The sequence below is a fragment of the Sarcophilus harrisii genome, chromosome 1 (genome assembly GCF_902635505.1).
Source record: "Sarcophilus harrisii chromosome 1, mSarHar1.11, whole genome shotgun sequence".
Taxonomy (NCBI): Eukaryota; Metazoa; Chordata; class Mammalia; order Dasyuromorphia; family Dasyuridae; genus Sarcophilus; species Sarcophilus harrisii.
In genome coordinates, this window is record NC_045426.1 from 370,128,563 (window position 1) to 370,149,905 (window position 21,343).

Sequence of the window (21,343 nt, forward strand, 5' to 3'; positions counted from 1 at the left end):
GTTATATCAACATATATATATATATATATATATATGTATATATATATATATATATATATATACATATATATATATATAATCAACTTTTCCTTGATCTTTTCTTTTTGTAGAAAATCATCTTTCTTACTTTCTAGATACAATTCAGAGGCAATGAATACAATAAAATGTTTATGGAAATAACATTTATGACAAATCTATTGCCTGTTTTAAAAAAAAAAAATTGTGTAGGATACAGCATAGGGAGGGATGGTTGAGAGACTACTTATTTAGCAGTCACAGTCTTTACTTTTATCATGGGTTGATGCTGTAAATGATTATACCTAGGTTGTCTAGGACAAACTTTTTAAGTCCTCATTTTTTTATCTATAAAACAGGGATGATAATACCTGTCCCATTATTTCATAAGGTTATAGTTGGAGGAAAAAAGGTTGAATAGTAACAGGCTCATTCTTATGATTTGGTTTAAATTCTAGGTTTTAGAATTTCAGTAATTATATCAGATTCCATTTAAGAGTACTTCCAACTCTATGAAGAGACAACATGTATATTAGGAATATCAAAATAATTTTTAAAAGATATTAAAAAATAATTCCTAAAGATATGTTATGAAAAATGCTTTCCATCACCAGAAAGAATTGACAAAATCTTAGTGAAGACTGAAGCATAGTTTTTTTTTTCACTTTTTAAATTTTCTTGCTTTTATTTTTGTAATATGCCTAACATGAAAATCTTTTTTTGCATAATTTTATATGTATACTTGGTATCACATTGCTTATCTTCTCAGTAGGTGAAGAACTTTGGAGAAGAAAATAGTTCCAAACTCAAAATTTAAAGATGTTAAAAGAAAAATACATAGATTTATCTTTAAATAAAGCATTGATATCAGCATTATACAATGGAAAAGTTTAAAGATTTTGGGTTTAAAATATTCTTCTAATATTTGCTATCATTGTGATCTTAGAAAAATCACATAAACTCTTGGGACCTAAGTTTCTACAATTATAAAAGAGAGGGTTCAACTTTATAGTTTCTAAGATTCCTCCCAGTTCCAGCTCTATGATCTTTTTTTTGTATAGGAAGAATAAATTTTTGACATAGATGTTGTCTTCAAAATAATTATCATCTACTGGGGAGGTGAAACACATAACTCCATTATAATAGTGGAGAGGCATATAGAGTATTAAAATATTGGTAATGCAAAGTAAATCTGTGGAATCTCAGAAAGGAGAGATATTGTCTGGAATAATAAGGAATAGCTTATTGAGGAAGCAGCTTTAGAGATAGACTTTGAAAATATGTTGGATTTTAGTAATCAAAGAAGATAGATGGTGTTTAAAATAGAAACAATGGAATCAGACAAAGAAATAAGATAGAAAACCAACTACTATGTTTGGAAGAGAATGTGAAGACCAGTTCATTTGTACCATATATAAGTAGGGAAAAAATGGGAGAGGGTTATGGAAGTAGATTAGGTATAATTTATCTTTTTAAAATTTTTCTTAATTTAATTTATTTATTTTAATAGACATTGCTTTATGAATCATGTTAGGAGAGAGAAATCATCCAAGAAGAATTTTGGGACTTTTTTCATTGAAACAGGAAGTGGTATTCTGCCAAGAGTGAATGAACTGTATTCCCTGAAGTTTCAAATTCCTTTAGAAATGCTACAACTAAGAGAGACCAAATAGAGCCTAACTTGGCCAAATATGACTTTAAATCCTTTGCTACTTCAGCTGAACTCATGGTAAGTTACCTTGCAAATGCAAAATTGGATTTACTATTTCCTCAACAATTCCAGATAAATGACTTTATGTTTCACAATCAGTGAGATGATTTGTTTTGATTGTCACTGATATTCTCAGACAAAGTGATGCTAGAGAATCTCATTCTTTTCTTCAGCTAGAAGATTAAAACTGAAAGAAACAATCTGGTCTTCTTCCTTCTTACTAAAATTACACACATATATAAACACGTATGTGTGTGTATATATTCCTGAGAAGGGAATAAGCTTTACCAAATTTCTATGACAAAAAGGAGTATAAGAACTCTTGTTTTAATGGATGGAAAATTGGCCTGGGAGTCAGGAAGACCTTGGATCAAGTTATTTCTCTGACATTTAAGCTGCATCTCTTCTACTTGAAGCTTTATTGTATTTCATGATTTTGGTAAAATGGAATGACAAATAAAAGAGACTGAGTCACATTTTTATAATGTCCAAAATATAAAATTTTCCTCCATATTCTCCCAATAATAGTCCAGTCCTTCAGCTGAGTTGACTTTCTGTTGAAGACATTGAACCATATCATTATTGACATCTTTAGAAATAAAATGTAAAGAAACATGGAAATTGTTAAATAAATCAAAAGAGCATTTATCTTTAGTCTTTCCATCTACTTGCTCATTCCTTATTTCATATAAACATCTTCAAAACATCCTTATTTAATCTATCCACCTTCATTATTGTTCCATAACTCTTGTCCTTTGGGTCTAAACTTTATGAAAAGACCATCTACAAAAGATATCTCAACTTTCTTGCCTCTCACTCTTTTCTTGATCCCTTACATTTCAGCTTCCAACATTATAATTCCAGTAAAAGTATTCTCACTAAAGTTGCCAGTCATAACTTACTTGCCAAAACCAATGGAATTTTTTCAATCCTCATTCTTCTTGACCTTTCTGCAGTCTTTAACAATGTTGACCAATTTCTCCTCGAAATTCTCTTCTTTCAAGGTTGTGGGGGTATCACACTCTCAGGGTTCTCCTCATATCTACTTTTCCTGGATCATAATCAAGATCAAAACTTCAAACTATCTTTTCTAATAGTCTCATAGATACCATTCAGTACCTTTTTCTCTTTTTCCTTTATATTTCTTCACTTAGTAATCTCATCTGCTCATCTCTATGCTTATCTTTCTCAAATCTGTCTATCCTGCCCCAAACTCTCCTTTCTTTCGACCTGATATTTTCAATTGTCTTTCAGACTTCTCAAACTGGATTCTGAGTAGATACTTTAAACACAACATGGAACTCATTATCTCTCACAACTCCTTCCCAAATTCTACTTTTTCTATTACCATAGAGAACAATTCAGTTTTCCCAGTCCCTTATATTCAAAACCTACCTGCCATCCTCACAATTACTCACCACTTCTCTTCCTCCTTCATTCATATCTAATCTATTGTCAAGACCAATTATAGTACTTCTGGAATAATCCCTTTTCACTGCTGAAATTGCTAAAACTTTGGTGCAACTCTCTATCACCTCACAGCTAAACTATTGCAATATGGTATTGGGGTTTGTTTTCCCTCACATCATTCCTTTATTCAATTATTCTCCATTTAGTCAGTGAAGTTATTTTGCTAAAATATTATATGACTATGTCATTTCTATACTCAACAACTTCATATATATATATATATATATATATATATATATATTTTTTTTTTTTAATTTACAAGATACATGCATGGGTAATTTTTCAGCATTGACAGTTGCAAAATCTTTTGTTCCAACTTTTCTCCTCCTTCCCCCATCCCCTCCCCCAGATGGCAGGTTGATCAATACATATTAAATATTTTAAAGTATAAGTCAAATACAATATATGTACACATGTCCATACAGTTATTTTGCTGTGCAAAATGAATCGGACTTGGAAATGGTACACAATTAGCCTGTAAAAGAAATAAAAAATGCAGGCGGACAAAAATAGAGGGATTGGGAATTCTATGTAGTGGTTCAGAGTCATCTCCCAGAGTTCTTTCACTATGTGTAGCTGGTTCAATTCATTACTGCTCTATTGGAACTGATTTGCTTTATCTCATTGTTGAAGAGGACCACACATCATCATATAGTATTGTTGTTGAACTATATAATGATCTCTTGGTCCTGTTCATTTCACTCAGCATCAGTTCATATAAGTCACTCCAGGCCTTTCTGAAATCATCCTGCTGGTCATTTCTTATAGAACAATAATATTCCATAATATTCTTATAGCACAATTTATTCAGCCATTCTCCGATTGATGGGCATCCACTCAGTTTCCAGTTTCTGGCCACTACAAAGAGAGCTGATACAAACATTCTTGCACATACAGGTCCCTTTTTTAAAAATCTCTTTGGGATATAAGCCCAGTAGTAACACTGCTGGATTAAAGGGTATGCACAGTTTGATAACTTTTTGAGCATAGCTCCAAATTGCTCTCCAGAATGGCTGGATGTATTCACAATTCCACCAACAATTATACTCAGTAACTTCAATAGGCTCCCTGTCTCCTCCAGGATCAAATACAAAATTTTCCTAACTCTCTGCTATTTAAAATTAATTCCAGGGTCACTGGTGTATTAATTGTTCCACAAAAATGTATTCTATTTCTTAGATTTGAAAATAGTCTCTAGTTCTTTCTAGTATCTCAAATGTTCTCCAACCTCATTTCTCTCTTTTTTACTTCCCTGTTTTTCTTTAAGCCACACTAAACTCCTATTTTCTACAGGAAGCTTTTCCTACCCCCCCCCCCCTTTTCTTTACTATGTATGATTTATATATTTTGTGATTTGTTTATTTCTCCTGTGAGACTCTGACCTCATTGAAGACAGATATTGTCCTTTGTCTCTTTATAAATATTCAGCACATGTGAAAATGTATAGCATAAATTAAATTCTTAAAAATTATTGATTGATAGGCTGACTTACTTCAAGGTTATTATAAGCACTGTGGGAGAAAAGTTAGTTAAAAAAATTAAAGAAATTGAAGAGTTGTAAACTAGTTAAAGTCAGTAATTTAAATATCAATAATACTTCCAAAGACAGTTGAGTGGCCTAGATATAGTAAGCTCTAAACAAAAAAATTTAAAAATGAATAAACATTATGGTTCAACATACAATTATCAACTTGCTAATAAAAAAGTCAATTTACAAATCAAGATTTGTAAATGTATTGTAAATGTTTACTCAGACTATGAACTGTTTTGAACCACATGGAAATTAAAAGGAAGCCCAAAGAGAATAAACATGTGAATTTAGCTACAATAACTTGAACCTTAACAATCAAGTTTGTGATATTTATCATTTCTTATCTAGCTGCACTCTTCACCACACCCAAAAAAGCTCATTAGTAGGATAATCATACTATGAGATTCTCATTAGCCTTAATCCTCCAAACTATTAAGCTATGGTTAAACAATGGATGCATAAAACAAAGCCTTCATTCAATAAGAGAGGTCAACTCAGAAGATTTTCAAAATTCCTCATTTAGCTTTTGTCTGGGGGAGGATTCTGGGAAGATGGTGGATTAGGTTGGTAAATTTCAAGCTCTCAAAATTTCCCCACAAATAGAAGAAATTTGTACCTCAAAGTGAACATAGACTGGTAAAAAACCAAGAAGGCTTGGGTTGTCCTAATACAATCTGAGAAAATCTGAAGAAAAACCCTAGTATGGGGATTAACTTGTTTGGAATCCAAATGCCTCTGTGTTAGCTCCTTAGAAACATCTAGTGGGGATCCTAATGCTAACTGGGTATGGCTGGAGCTTTATCAGGACCCAAAGAGATTTGCATCTCCCAATCTCTTTGTGGAGCCTGGGTTTGAATCTAGGAAAACTGCACTCAATCAACCTGGGTGATTGGGAATGCCAAGTACAGCTGTGCTGCTGACACTTCTCACTGGGCTAGCAGAAACAGTAGGTGGTGAGTGCAGAGACAGTGAAACAGGGACGCTGATGGCTGTGAGCACTTGCAACAGAGCAAAGCTCTTGGTTTGGGATTCTTGGTCAGAGTGGAGAATGAAAGAGAAGCTGAGGTACCATCCTCTAACTCCACAACTAAAGGTGCTTACACTAATACTGCTTATTTTTACAAAATGAATTGGCATAGAAGACAGAATCCCACCAATGAAAGTATTATGGGAATAGGGAAGATGAGGGTTCATCCTCAGAGGAGGACTCTTCAGTAAAAAACAAACAAACAAACAAAACCATTTCTATCCCAAAGAGTAATGTGAAATGACTTCCTGCTTAGAAAGAATTTATAGAAGAAATAAAACAAAAAAACAAAACAGAATTTAAAACTCAAATGAGAGACACTGAGGAAAAGCTAAAAAGAAAAGTTAAAACTCTAAGAAAATAAGAAAAGTATAAAAAAAATTAACCAACTAGAAAATGCAGTACAGTATTTCAAAGATGCAAATGATTCTTTGAAAATTAGATAATTAGATAAAAATATTTTATGTACACTTTTTAACATTTCTATAAAGTTTTTATAAATGATCTACATGTGTATCATATATCTTTGATGAAACTATAAAAATAGATTATTTTTAGCTATTTTTTCTAATAGAATGCAAGCATAGTTAAGTTATTGATGAAAATTATAGAGACTATAATATGATCCTGCTTTGTTTATGGCTTATACAGCTACCAAAAGGTTTGTTTCATTAGAAAAAAAAAAAAAAAAAAAACTTAAAGATCCATATATAATGAAGTGTCTTTTATGTATATATTTAAATCATACATGATTTTTTTTTGTTAAAAGCAACCAAAGACATAACTTGATTCAGTATCTGATTCATCATATCAATTGAGCAAAAAAACAGAAAGATGTAAACTTGCTAAAGTTTTGTTGTTGTCATTCTTATACTTGTTGAAGTAGTCCAGATATTTGTTTGATGATCGCAAAGTATTAGTTATATTACGCCCTAAAATATGCACTCCTTAATAAGATCTATTACTTTTTAAAAGTAACTTAATAATGCATAAATTAAAATTGATATGAATGAAAAATTCCTATTTTCTATAACGTCAGGTTGAATTGGCAGTCCATGGAATTAGAAAAACAGTGTGTGCATATTGGACAAGCATTGATGATGAATTCAGAATTGAATAGGAGGAACACAGAAGCCAGTTGAAAATGATATAAAATTTTCAATGGTCCTACCCCCCCCCCAAATAATTCTGCCTATACATTAAGAAGCATTATAATCTCAACAAAATCAAAATTCTGAGTAAATACAAAGACCATGATGGTTGTAAGTAATCTGAAACATATTCAAAATTATGTATAACCACATGAAATTTTGTAAAATAATTATCTAGGGAATATCTAAATGGGCAAAAAAAGAGTAGATAGGATCATATTGTGACAAGATTATTTGATAATGCTTAGATATGCCTAAAGTTGAACTAGTACCTTTGAGATATTAAAACCCCATAGCACATTGAGAAGATTTTCAAAGTAAAATTTATGGGACAACAAGGACAAAAAATACAATGCGTAAGTTATAAGTGGATAAATTACTATTTATAATGATGGAAGTATTACTTTCATGAATGAGATGTATATATAAATAGAGATAGATCCATTGGAATGTCAAATAACTGAAAAGATTAACTAATTTCCTTCCTAAATATTCTATTTTAAAAGTCTTTTTTTTTCAGTGTCATTATATTTAGTGACAAGCAAGTACAGATTATGTTATTTTTAAGGAGAGAAGGGGTGTTATTGCAAGCACTGGTAATGGATGAAAAGAGGAGTCACCAGAAAGGGGAAAAAAGCATAGATTTCTATATGAGGTGCTAATAATGAAACATTTTGATACATAATTTTTCCAGAGACAGCTCTGGTCCTGAGAAAACTTGATCTCTGACAATATTAGAAAATAACCCCATAGATAATACTTTCTAACAAATTAATCATTAAAATAGATTTCTAAATTTTCATACTAATTCTATTCTTTACCAAAACTCAATGTATTGATTTTAATATCAATATTATGATATTTTTATTTATTTCTTTGGTTTTCAAACTCAAAAATTCATAGTAAGACTAAAATATCATGGTTGAGAATAATAAAGTTAAATTATGTAGTAAATGATTAAAAAAAAAAAAACTTTTTATGATGAAAAACACCACAAGCATTTTAATGCACTATGTCTCAAGCATTATGCTAAGTAATTTACAAATAACTCATTTGAACCTTACAGGAACAATGGGAACTATGTGTTATCATTATCCTCATTTTACAGTTGAGAAAACTGAGGAAGGCAAGTGACTTCTGGGTTTTACAGTTTGTAGGTATCTGAAAATGGATAATAAACTCAGAACTCCCTGATTCCAAGCCTAGTACTTTTTCTACAGTGCTGCCTAACTGCTTCTTTTCAGTCATGGTCTTATGATTAACTATTTCATCTGTCAATTTTTACCTATGTGTCATTGGACAATCATTTAACTTCTCTAGGCAACATTTTCCTTTTCTTTAATATGAGGGCATTGGATTAGAAGTTCTCTAAGTCTTCTTCCATTATTAAATTTAATATACTATAATCCAATGTTAAAATAATATTGAGAAAATTTAAAGAGTTACCAGTACTTGTTGATCAAATTGCTTTCCCAAATATAAGAAAACATAATGTAGAGACTAGAATATTGAATTCGGAATTGGGTTTATGTGATGTTCAAAAAGAGGCATAATTTCTGAATTATTAGTTATTTTATGAATGATGCCAGCATTTTAATAAAAGGAGGCCAGTGGTCTGCTCAAATGCCAAAGATCTCTCATGGCAGTGGACTCATAGTTTATATGAATTTGAAAGAGTGTGTACCCCTAAAGATGATAATTAACTCTAGTAAGAGAATGAATATTGTAATGAAAGGCTGAACTATATTGCAATGAAGGTCTTGTGGTTATATTACTTGGATAAACCAAGTCTTGCTCAAAGAAATATCAATTTCTATATCGCTTATCTGACAAGAGATAATCAACATTTTCCCAGACTTTTTTGAGTAAACACAATAAGCATATATGCTCCTATTAGCCCAACCTATTTTTTTTACTGTCTTATTAAATTTTGGCCTGAGTAAATGTTTAAGAAAGATTACCTACCTAGTAGATTTCTGCATAAAGAAGAAGAAAATAGGAAAGCAAAAACAAAAAATACTAAAAACATCCTCACTTCTGATTCAATAATTAGTTATTAGTACAAGAGAGAAAGACTAATTTGTCTCACATATGTTTGAGTCTTAGCTCTGACATTTACTTTATAATTGACTCTGGTTAACCCACTTGTCTCTAAGCCTCAACTGCCCTAAAATTTAAAGATGATAAGGGAATTATGTTGAGTAATGTTCTTTGCCACATACACATTGAATTTGAGAATCAGAAGGAATTTCAGCAGTCATTTAATGCAATCCATGAATCAAACATATTAGACAAATTATTATTATACTGGTTGAAGATCTTAAAGAAGGTTTTTAAATGTCATATTCAACTTTGGGCCAGTAGTAATTGTTCTAAAGACTTTCTTCAAATCAAGCTTAAATAAGCTTCTTTGCAATTTTCATATATTGTACTCAGTTTGGCCCTCTGGAACTAAATGGGAGAAGCCTAAAGTGTTCCATATGACAACAATTAATATATTTAAAGATATCTCTTCTTGTATTTACTCTTCTCCCAATTAAGTTCCTCATTTTTTTTCAACTAAACTTCATATGACATGAACTTCAACATCTCATTTGCCTTTTTCTATATATTCTTTGGCTTACTGACACCTTTTTTTTTGGTATCACATTACAAGAACACAACAAAATATGTAATTTGAGCTCTAATAAGATTATAGTACAATAAAACAATCATTATATATTCCTAGATACCATAGGCATCTAGGTTGTGCAGTGGAGGGAATACTAGGCCTAGACTCAGGAAGACCTGAGATCTTTGTTTGCCTCAGTTCCATCTGCAAAATGAACTTGAAAGGGATATGACAGCTATCCAGTAGCTTTGCCAAGAAAATCCCAAATAGAGATATATAATTATCTGGGCATGCCTGAAACAAATGAACAATAGGAACTATCTCTCTTTAGTTGAGCTTAAGATTGCATTAACTTTTTTAAAAAAAATCTTTCTTATTTTCAATACACATTGCTTTAGGAATCATACTGGGAGAGAAAAATCAGAACAAAAGAGAAAAATCATGGGAGAGAAAAAAAAAAAACAGAAAAAATAAGTGAACATAGTATGTATTAATTTACATTCAGTCTCCATAGATATTTTTCAGGATGCAGATGGAATTCTGTAGCCAAAGTCTATTGGGATTGCCTGGGATCACCAAACCACTGAGAACAATAAAGTATTCCATAGTTGATCATTGCACATTGTTGCTGTTTTTTTGTTTTGTTTTGTTTTGTTTTTGGTAGAGTTAACAGTACTTGTTATGTTTGGTATTCCTGATTCTTCTTGTTTTTCTCAGCATCAGTTTGTATAAGACATGAAGCCAGGAAGCTGCCTGAGCTCTTCCAGTTTCACTCAAAAATGACATGAAACTAAACCTCTGAAAAGAGTCTGACAGAATGAAACCACTCCCCAGTTCAAGATAGATTGGAAAACTTCAAGGAAAGGAAGTGAAAGGAGTGTTCATATACAGTCAGAGAAAGCCAGTGAGATGGTCTTGATCACAGCAGATCATCAAATGAGATCCTTGTTATTGGTTCAGTAGCAGAACAAAACAGTAGGGCAGTCCAAATTTCCTTGGAACAGGGCCTCTTTAACACAGGAGCAGAGTTCAACTATAAAAGTAAAAAAGAGGAAATACTAAAAGAAAAGAAAATGAGCAAGAAACAGAAATGAACCTTGATCATAGAAAGCTATGATGATGATAGGGAAGACCAAAACACCAATTCAGATAAGGACAAAATATCCAGAAAACTATCAAAGAGTGATATGAAGTGGTCTCAAACCTAAATACTTTAAAAAAAATAAGAAAGGTAGAAAAAATAAAAGGAAAAAGATCTTAATGGTATGCAAGGGAGAGTTAATAGCTTGGAAAAGGAAAGCAATTCCTTAAAAATACAATTGGCCAAATGCCAAAACAACCCACTGAAGAAAACACCTTCAAAAGTAGAATTAGGTATGGAACTAAGATGGCAGAGAGGATACATGCATCTATATAAGCTCTCTTTTATGCTTAGACTACTTGTTTTTTTTTGTTTGTTTGTTTGTTTTTGTTTTTTTTTTTTACAAAACTACTTTGGAATTAGTCCTTGACCAACAGAATAATCTCAAAATTCTCCAGAAAAGGTCTGTTTTTGCTTGTGAGTGGGGACAGCTAGGCCAAGTGCAAAAATCAGGCAAGTAGGCAGTGAGAGCACGGAAAACAGTTCATGCTGAGCAGACCAGAGAGGGCCAGGGTGTGGTCTTAGCCAATGGAAAATTTGTGCAGAGAACTTTACCACAGTGTCAGTTAATCTGCTCTGGCAGCAAGCCAGTAGATCAGCAGAGAAGCTATCAATACAGGGGGTAAAGATTATAATCCCCAAAATGCTAGAGTTTCTTTGAACCTGGCCACACCCACCCAGCACCAAGAGGGATTTGGCATCATCTCAGTGCACAACCACTGATTATAGTACAGACACTGACCACAGAGTAGATGCTAATCCCAGTGCAGACACTGACCCCAGCACAGCCATTGCTCTCCCATTGCTGCTTCACTGCTACTTCCTGTTGTCTGTTGAGGAAGCTTGCTAACACCATACTGCCCCAAAAGCAGACTGCAGTCGGTTTTATGTGTTTGTTTGTCACAATGATTAAAAAGGCAAAGCGGGCTCTAACTATAAATAGCTTTTATACCGAAAGAGAGCAGACTTCAAACTTTGAGGAGACTAAAAGCAGTCTCTAGATAAAGCCCCAAATAGTGATATAACCTAGTCCCCATCGCACAAAGCTCTCATAGAAGAAATCAAAAAGGCTCTTTAAAAAGATCTATAAGAAAAATGGGGAAAGGAAAGGGAAGCTTTGCAAGAGAGCATGGATAGGTCAAGTTACTCATTAAAAGATAGAATGGATAAAGAAATCAATTATCTGAAAAACAGAATTAGTAAATTGGAAAAAGAAAATAGCTTAAAAAATACAATTGGTGAAATGGAAAAAAAATCTCATAGAACAAAACATTTCATTTAAAAACTCAATTACAAAAAGAAAGAAAAAAAGTAAATGAAGAAAATAATTCATTAAAAATCAGAATTGAACAAATACAAATGAATGACTCGAGGAGACACCAAAAATCAGTCAAGCAAAATAATAAAATAATAAAATAAATAAATAAAAATATAGAAAAAATGTTAAATACCTACTTGGGAAAACAACAGTCCTGGAAAACAGATCTAGAAGAAAAACTCTAAAGATTTTTTTTTTTTCAGGATTTCCTGAAAATCATGATAAAAAAAGAGCCTAGGCCTTATTTTTCAGGAAATCATCAAAGAGAACTGCCCAAAAGTTATAGAAACAGAAAGTAAAATAAAAATTGAAAGAATTCATCAATCACCTACTGAAAGAGATCCCAAAATCAAAACTCTAAGAAATATTGTAGCTAAATTCCAGATCTGTCAAATCAAGGAAAAAATACTATAAGCAGCTAGGAAAAAAATTCAAATATAGAGATTTGATTACTCAGGATTGAGCATTTAATGTAGATACATTAAAGGATTGAAGGGCCTGAAATCTGATATTCTGAAAGACTTGGTATGCAGCCAAGAATAACTTACCCAGCCAAAATGAGCATTTTCTTTCAGGGAAGAAGATGAACATTCAATGAAATAGTTGAATTCCATCTATTTTTGACAAAAAAATAAAAAATAAAAAAAAAAACAGAACTAAACAAAAAGTTTGAACTCCAAATACAGGACTCAAGAGAAACATTAAAAGGATAAAAAGAAATCTTGGGAACTATATTTTTTATGAGTATACATAAAGAATACATGTATAATTTGATTTTAATGTTATATAAAAGAAGCTAGAGATATTAAGGAAATTGTACCAGAAAAAGGGAAAAGTGGAAGTAGTACATCTCACAAAAAAGCAAAGGAAACTTATTATATCTGAGGGAAAGACGGGAGGGGGATGAATGTAGTGTAACTCTTACTGTCATCAGAATTGACTCAAAGACAAAAAAAATTAGACATATTTGATTTATAGAGAAACTTCTCCCACCTCATTGAAAAGTGGGAGGGGAAAAGTGAAAAGGGAAGGAGTAAGCTAAATAGAAGTGAACACAGAAATTAAGGGAAAGGTTTAAGAAAAGGGAAGGGACTCTTACGAGGGAGAAGGATCCTAAAAAGAGAGGGCTGCATGAGGCAAGTAGTGCTCAGATTTAATGCTGGGGAAGGAGTAAAGGGGGAAAGGAAAGAAAAGTATAATCTGGGATAAACAAGATGGCAGGAAATACAGAATTAGTAATTTTAACCATAAATGTGAATGAGGTAAACTCCCCATAAAGCAGAGGTGGATAGCAGACTAGATTAAAAGCCAGAATCCTACAATATGCTGTTTACAGGAAACACACTTGAAGCAGGTGATACATACTAAGTAAAGATAAAAGGCTGGAGCAGAATCTACTATGCTTCAGGTGAAGTCAAAAAAACAGTAGCTATTCTGATCTCAGATCAAGCAAAAGCAAAAATTGATCTAATTAAAAGAGATAAGGAAGGCCACTATATCTTGCTAAAGGGTAGCATAGATAATGAAGCAATATCAATATCAAACATATATGCACCAAGTGGTGTAACATCTAAATTCTTAAAGGAGAAGTTAATAGACCTGCAAGAAGAAAGAGACAACAAAACTATAATAGTGGGAGATCTCAATCTTGCACTCTCATAACTAGATAAATCAAACTACGGAATAAATAAGAAAGAAGTTAAAGAGGTAAAAAGAATACTAGAAAAGTTAGGTATGATAGCTCTTTAGGAAAAAAACTGAATGGAGACAGAAAGGAATACACTTTCTTTTTAGCAGTTCATGGAACCTTTACAAAAATTGACCGTATATTAGAACATAAAGACCTCAGATTCAAATGCAGAAAGACATAAATAGCAAATGCATCCTTTTTGGATCACAATGCAATAAAAATTACATTCAATAAAAATCCAGGGGAAAATAGACAAAAAATAATTGGAACCTAAATAATCTCATCCTAAGGAATTATTGTATGAAACAGCAAATCATAGACACAATTCATAATTTCACCCAAGAGAATGAAAATAATGAGACATCATACCAAAATGTGTGGGATGAAGCCAAAGTGGTAATAAGGGGGAAATTTTATATCTCTAGAGGCCTACTTGCATAAAATAGTGAAAGAGAAAATCAATGAATTTGGCTTGCAACTAAAAAAAGCTCAAAAAAGAGCAAATTAAAAATCCTCATTCAAAAACTAAACTTGAAATTCTAAAAATAAAAGAAGTGACTAAAAGTAGAATTAACTAAATAGAAAAAAAAGATACAAAAGCTAATTGAAGAAAATCAAATATTAGGAACTAGAATTGGGCAAATTGAAGCTAATGACTTTATGAGTCATCAAGAATCAGCCAAACAAAACAAAAATAATGAAAAAATGTTTGAAAATACCTCATTGGACATAAATCCAAGAAAGATAAAAGTTCAAATTATTGGTCTACCTGAAGGCTATGAACAAAAAAAAAAAAAAAAAAAAAAAAAAAAAAAAAAAAAAAGAGCCTTCAAGAGATTATCAACAAAAACTGCCCAAATATTCTATAAAAATGGGAAATACACATTGAAAGAACTGATCAATCACCTTTGGAAAGAGATTCCAATAGAAAAATCCCAAGGAACAATGCTGCAAAATGCCATAACTACAACATCAAGGAAATAAGACTGCGATCTGCCAGACAAAAAACAATTCAAATATCAAGGAGGGACAGTAAGGATTGCTCAGAATCTGGCTGATTCTACATTAAAGGATCAGAGGACCTTGAATACATATTTGGAAAGAAAAAGGACTAGAAGTAGGGGTTACAAGCAAGAATTATCTATTCAGCAAATGTGAGCTTCATATATATAATTTAAAGATTAAAGTGTTTACATCCCTAAATGGGAAAATTTTATGTGTGACTCTTGAGAACTGTATCTGTTACTGGTACAGACAGAGGGGGCATCATATGGACAAAGGGTGTGGTTGTGAATGGATTGATGTGATGATATTAAAAAATAAAAAAGCACATTGAATGGTGAATAAAGAATTGTTCTGGGAGAAGAGGAAAGAGGGTGTATAATGGGATAAACTAGGTCCCATGAAAGGGTACAAAAGATCTATTACAATAGAGTAAAAAAAAAAAAAAAAAAAAAAAAAAAAAAAAAAAAAAAAAAAAAAGGAGATAAACATTGTCTGAAGTTTAATCTCTGGTTTAGCATCAAAGAGAGAATAACTTAATCATTCAGTTGCGTATAGAAATTTATCTAAACCAATAAAGAAACAGGAGGAGAAAAGGGAAAGAAAAGAGAGGGGCTGGATAGAAGGGAGGGCAGCAACATTAGGGGAAAAAGGTAAGAGAACAAGTAAGGGGTCATAGAAGACAAGGAAGTGGGTGGGGTGGATACAAAAATATGAAGCACTACTAAGGACAGGTTTAAAAGAGAGAACAAAGGGACATAAAAGGGAGAAAAGAAGATTTAGGGAAATAGAGAATGCATAATCATAACTATGAACTTGAATGGCATGAACCTTAAATAGAAACACAAAAAGAGTAAAGGTAAAGAGTTGGAACAGAATTCATTATGCTGTAGCTGAAGTAAAAAAGAAAAAAGAAATCAAGGGAAGAAATTCGGATCTCAGATAAAACAAAAGTAAAAAAAAAAATAGATCTAATTAAAAGAGACAAGGAAAGAAACCATATCTTGATAAAGTTCACAGTAAATAATGAAGTAGTAATGATATTAAATGATGTGCACCAAGTAGTGAAGCATACAAATTCTTGTAGAAGATATTAAGCCAATCATAGGAAGAAATGGATAGCAAAACTATATTGGGGGGTACTTCAAACTTCACCTCTCACAAACAGAAAATCTAGCCACAAAAGTATAAAGGATCCTATATACTTTATATATAATTCTAGAAACATAGATATGATAGACCTCTGGAGAAAATTGAATAGAGACAAAAGAAATATACCTTTTTCTCAGCAAAACATGGTACCTACACAAAAAATTGACTATGTATTAGGATATAAATGATCCTACAATGAAATGCCAAAAAGAAGAAATAGTAAATGCTTTTTTTCCAGACTATGGTCCAATAAAATTTTTATTCAATAAGCTGCCAGGCAAAGATATGCTAATTATGGAAAATACATGGGTATATTAATTATTTGGAAATTTAATAATCTAATTCTAAAGAATGAGTGGATCAAGCAACAAATCATAGGAAAAAAACATAATTTCATCCTAGAGAATGACAACAATGAGACAAAATACCTAAACCTATGGGTTTTCATATGGGAAATTTTATATCTCTAAATAGCAATGTGAATAAAATAGAAAAGCAGAGATCAATGAATTAAGCATGCAACTAAAAAAGCTAGATAAAAAAACAGCTTGAAAACTCCGAACTAAATTCCAAATTAGAACTTCTGAAACTCAAAGGAGGTATTAAGAAAAACTGAAACTAATTAAACTATTGAATAAATAAAACTAAACTAGTTTTATATGATCAGCAGGTTGATTTCAGAAATGCCTGGAAAAACTTATATAAACTAATGCTTAATGAAATTAGTAGAACCAAGAGAACATTGTACATAGCAACAACAAGGTTATACAATCATTTCTGATAGATTTGGCTCTTTTAAACAGGAAGTTATTTCAGGCCAGCTCTAATGGATTTGTGATGGAGAGAGCCATTTGCACCTAGAGAGAGGGCTGTGGAGACTGAGTGTGAATCATAACATCGTATTTTCACCTTTTTTTGTTGTTTGCATGCTTTTTGTATTTCTCACTTTTTTTTTTCTTTTTGATCTGATTTTTCTTGTGTAGCATTATAATTGTTGAAATATGTATAGAAGAATTGCATATGTTTATATATTGGATGACTTACCCTCTAAGGGAAGGGGTGAGGGGAAGAAAGGAAGAAAAATATTTGGACCACAAGGATCTATAAGAGTAAACACTGAGGTATTGAAACCAAGACAAATCTGTATCGCACCTCATCTGATCATCCCTCAGATTAATAGCAGATTAAGCCTCTGGACTGATTTTGGAGTGACAGAATCCATAAATGTCTGAAGTACAACAAATTTCCAGATGAAGGTATTTTGGAACAACTTTAGAAAAGGTGTGTTTCAATGGGACAGGGGAGAGGCTGCCAAGAGCAGACCATAGAAAGCCTGGGACAGGAAGCTGGGGTGGGAAGCCAGGGGATTACAGCACACACACACCAGGGAACCTACTGGGAGGCTCTTAGGCTATTCTTTTCTGGTTCCTAGAAAGTGGTTCAAAGATTTGCTTTAAGACATCCAAAGTAAATAGAAAATTGTGAGCCCCAGAATCCCAGAATTCAGGACCTGGTCATGCCTACCCAGAACCAGAAGTCAATCAGCATCACTAGCCCTAGAGGAAACTAAAGTGGCTGTCTCCCCTTTGCCTTAAGAATAGACCTCAACTTTTAAAACAAATAAGCAAAAAAATAAAAAGAACTCTGACCATAGATAGTTTTTGTGGAAAAAGAGAAAAACAAACCTCAAATCCTGAAGGTCCTAAAGGAAAATTGGCCACAGATGAAGCCCCAAAGGTTGATATGGAGTTGGTACCCATTTACGAAGTCTCTCTTGGAAGATTTCAAAAAAGTATCTTAAAAGATTGTTAGAAGAAAAATGGGGAAAGGACATGAAATCTTTACAAAAGAATATGGAAAAGGAAAAGCAGAAATCATCTGAAGGAAACTCCATAAAAATAGATCTGATGAAATATAAAAAAAGCATATAATTCTTTACAAAACATTTATGAAAAAGAAACCTATTTGTTGAAAAACAGAATTTGTGAAATACGGGGGGAAATGCAATGAACAAAACACCTCATTTAAAAATGTAATAGGCCAAATGCAAAAGGAGAATAAAAAAGCTAAGTGAAGAAAATAATACACTAAAAATTAAAAGTCAACAAATAGAAATTAATGACTTAACTTCAAGCATCAGTCAAGTGAAACAAACAAAAAAAATAGAAGAAATTAAAAAATATGTCATTGGAAAAGCAACTGGCCCGGAAAACAGATCTAGGAACGACAAGCTAAGAATTATTTGACTTCCTGAAAACCATGATGAAAACATTTACTTAGACATCATTTTTCAGGAAACCATCAAGGAAAACTTTCCAGATGTCCTAGAACTGGAGGGTAAAATAGCCATTGAAAAAATTCACTGATCACCTCCTGAAAGAGCCCCCAAAATAAAAACTTCAAGGAACATCATAGCTAAATTTCAGAATTATTAAATCCAGGAGAAAATATTGAAAACTGACAGAAGGAAACAATTCAAATTCCAAGGAACCACAATCAGGATTACCCAGGACCTAGCCACTTCCACTTTAAAAGATCAAAAGTAATGAAATCTGATATTGCAAAAGGCAAAGGAACTTGGACTGCAGTCACAAATCAACTATCCAGCAACACTGATCATCTTTCTGAGAAAGAAAAAATGGACATTCAATACAACAGGTGAATTTCTTCTTTTTCTGATGAAAAGACCAAAAGTGAATAGAAAATTTGGTCTTCAAGTACTCAACTCAAGAGAAGCATGAAAAGGTAAAAAGAAAAGAAAAAAAATTTTTTTTTCTTTTAAAACTTAAAAAACATTTATGTTCCTATATGGGAAGATGATATGTTTAACTATTTAGATTTGTATGTCTGTTATGGATAGAGAATGCAGCTATAATTTGATTTTATTGTGATGATATAAAAAGAAATTAGATGGGGAAAGTGATTCTACTGGAAGAAGAGGAAAACAGATAAAATGGGATAAATTACATCTCATGAGTAGGGAAAAAAGACCTATTGCAATTGAGGAAAAGAAGGGAGAAGGATGAACAGTGTACGAATCTTATTCTTATCAGGTATGTCTCAAAAAAAACCAAAACATCAAACACATTTAGCTTCACAAAGAAGCTTGTCTTATCTATCTATATCTATATCTATATATGAAGGGAAGATTAAAAAGAAAAAGGGAGGCTAATAGAAAGGAGAACAGAAGTAGAAAGGGAATGGTATAAGAAAGAAGAATTTGGGATGTAAAAGGGGAGAGCTATTTGAGATAGGGGGTGATCAGTGACAAAATACTAGAGAGGAGAGAAAGAAGGAAAGAAGGAAAAGGAAGAGAAAATATAACTGGGGGTAAACAAGATGGCAGGAAATACAAAGATAATAATTTTATCTATGAATATAAATGGAATGAAATCTCCCCTAAAATAGAAACAAATAGCAGATTGGATTAAAAAGCAGAATTCTACAATTTGTTGTTTACAAGAAACTCATTTAAACAGTGTGATACAGTGAGAGTAAAGACAAGAGAGCAGAGCATGATATATTATGCCTCAGCTGAAATTTGATCTCCGATCAAACAAAAGCAAAAATAGATACAATTAAAAAAAGATAAAGAAGGAAAGTACATCCTACTTAAAGATACCATAAATAATGAAGTTCATATTACTTTATACTAAAGGTGTTTGCACCACATGGTATAGCATCCATATTTCTAGAGGCGAAATTAATAGACCACAAGAAGAATTAGACCCCAGAACTATACTAATGGGGGATCTCAAACTTGCTCTCGGAACTAGATAAATCAAACCACAAAATAAATAAGCAAAATGTTAAGGAGGTAAATAAAATACTCGAAAAGTTAGGGATGGTAGAACTTGGAAGAAAATTGAATGGAGAAAGAAAGAAATATTCTTTTTTGTTTTTCTTTGCAGTACATGGAACCTATAAACAATTGACAATATATTAGGGCATACAATCTCAAAGTCAAATGCAGAAAGGCAAAAATAGTGAATGCAATTTTTTCAGATCACAATGTAAATCACATGTAATAAAGGACCAGGGGAAAATAGACCAAAAATTAATTGGAAACTAAATAACGTAATCCTCAAGAATGAGTGAGTGAAACAACAAATTGTAGATACAATCAATAATTTCATCCAAGGGAATAACAAAAATAAAACAACATACCACATTTTGTGGGATGCAGTGAAAGTGGTTATTAGGGGAAATTTTATATCTCTAGATGCTTACTTGAATAAAATAGAGAAAGAAAAGATCGATGAATTGGGCTTGCAACTAAAAAAAGTAGAAAAAGAACAAATTATAACCCTTCCAAAATAAATACCAAATTTAAAATTCTGCAAATAAAAGGGGAAATTAATAAACTTAAAAGTAAGAAAACTATTGAATTAATAAATAAAACTGAGTTGGTTTTATGAAAAAACCAACAAAATACATAAAACTTTAGTTAATTTGATTAGACAAAGAAAACAAGAAAATTAAATTGTTAGTCTCAAAAATGAAAATAGAGAACTTTTCATCAATGAAGAGGAAATTAGAACATTATTTAGGAGGTTATTTTACCCAAGCATATGTCAGTAAGTTTGATAATCTAAGTGAAATTGATGAATACATTCAAAAATATAGATTTCCCAGATTAACCAAAGAGGAAATAAATTACATAAATTGTCTCATTTTTTGAAAAAAGAAATTGAACAAGCTATTAATCAACTCTTTAAGAAAAAAAAATCTACAGAGCCAGATGGATTTACATGGAAATTCTACCAAACATTTAAAGAATAATTATTCCAATACTATGAAAACTATATGAAAAAATAGGCAAGAAGAAGTCCTACCAAATTCCTTTTATGATACAGATATGGTGTTGATATCTATACCAGGTAAGCTAGAAACAGAGAAAGGAAATTATAGACAAATTTCTTTAATGAATATTGATGCAAAAATTTTAAATAAAATATTTAGCAAGGAGATTACAGAAAGTCCTTCCCAGAATAATATATCATGAACAAATAGGATTTATACCAGGAATGCAGGGCTGGTTCAATATTATTCTTTGCAGGTGTTATGATGATATACTTTGAAAACCCTAGAGAATCAAATGAAAAATTGCTAGGAACAATTCACAACATTAGGATACATAATGAATCCACATAAATCATCAGCACTTTTATATATTAATAACAACTTCTAATAGCAAGTGATAAAGAGAAAAATTCCATTTAAAATAACTTTTGATCATATACTTTAACATATTTAACATGTATTGGTCTACCACCATCTGGGGGAGGGAGTGGGAGAAAGGAGAGGGAAAATTAGAACAAATGGTTTTGTAATTATCAATATTGAAAAATTACCCATGCATATATCTTGTAAATAAAAACAAAACTATAATAAAAAAATAAAATAAAATAGTTGTTGATAAAATATTTTGGAGTTTATCTGCCAAAACAAATTCTGGAACTATATGAACACAAGTGCAAAATACTACACACAAATAAAACCAGATCTAATTCATATGGAAAAA

At 31.8% G+C, this 21,343-nt stretch overlaps 1 pseudogene; it reads left to right on the top strand.

The window, feature by feature from the left end:
- Nucleotides 1-5,622: 5,622 nt before the first annotated feature.
- LOC116420541 overlaps nucleotides 5,623-21,343 on the top strand; it is a 150,212-nt pseudogene continuing 134,491 nt past the window's right edge.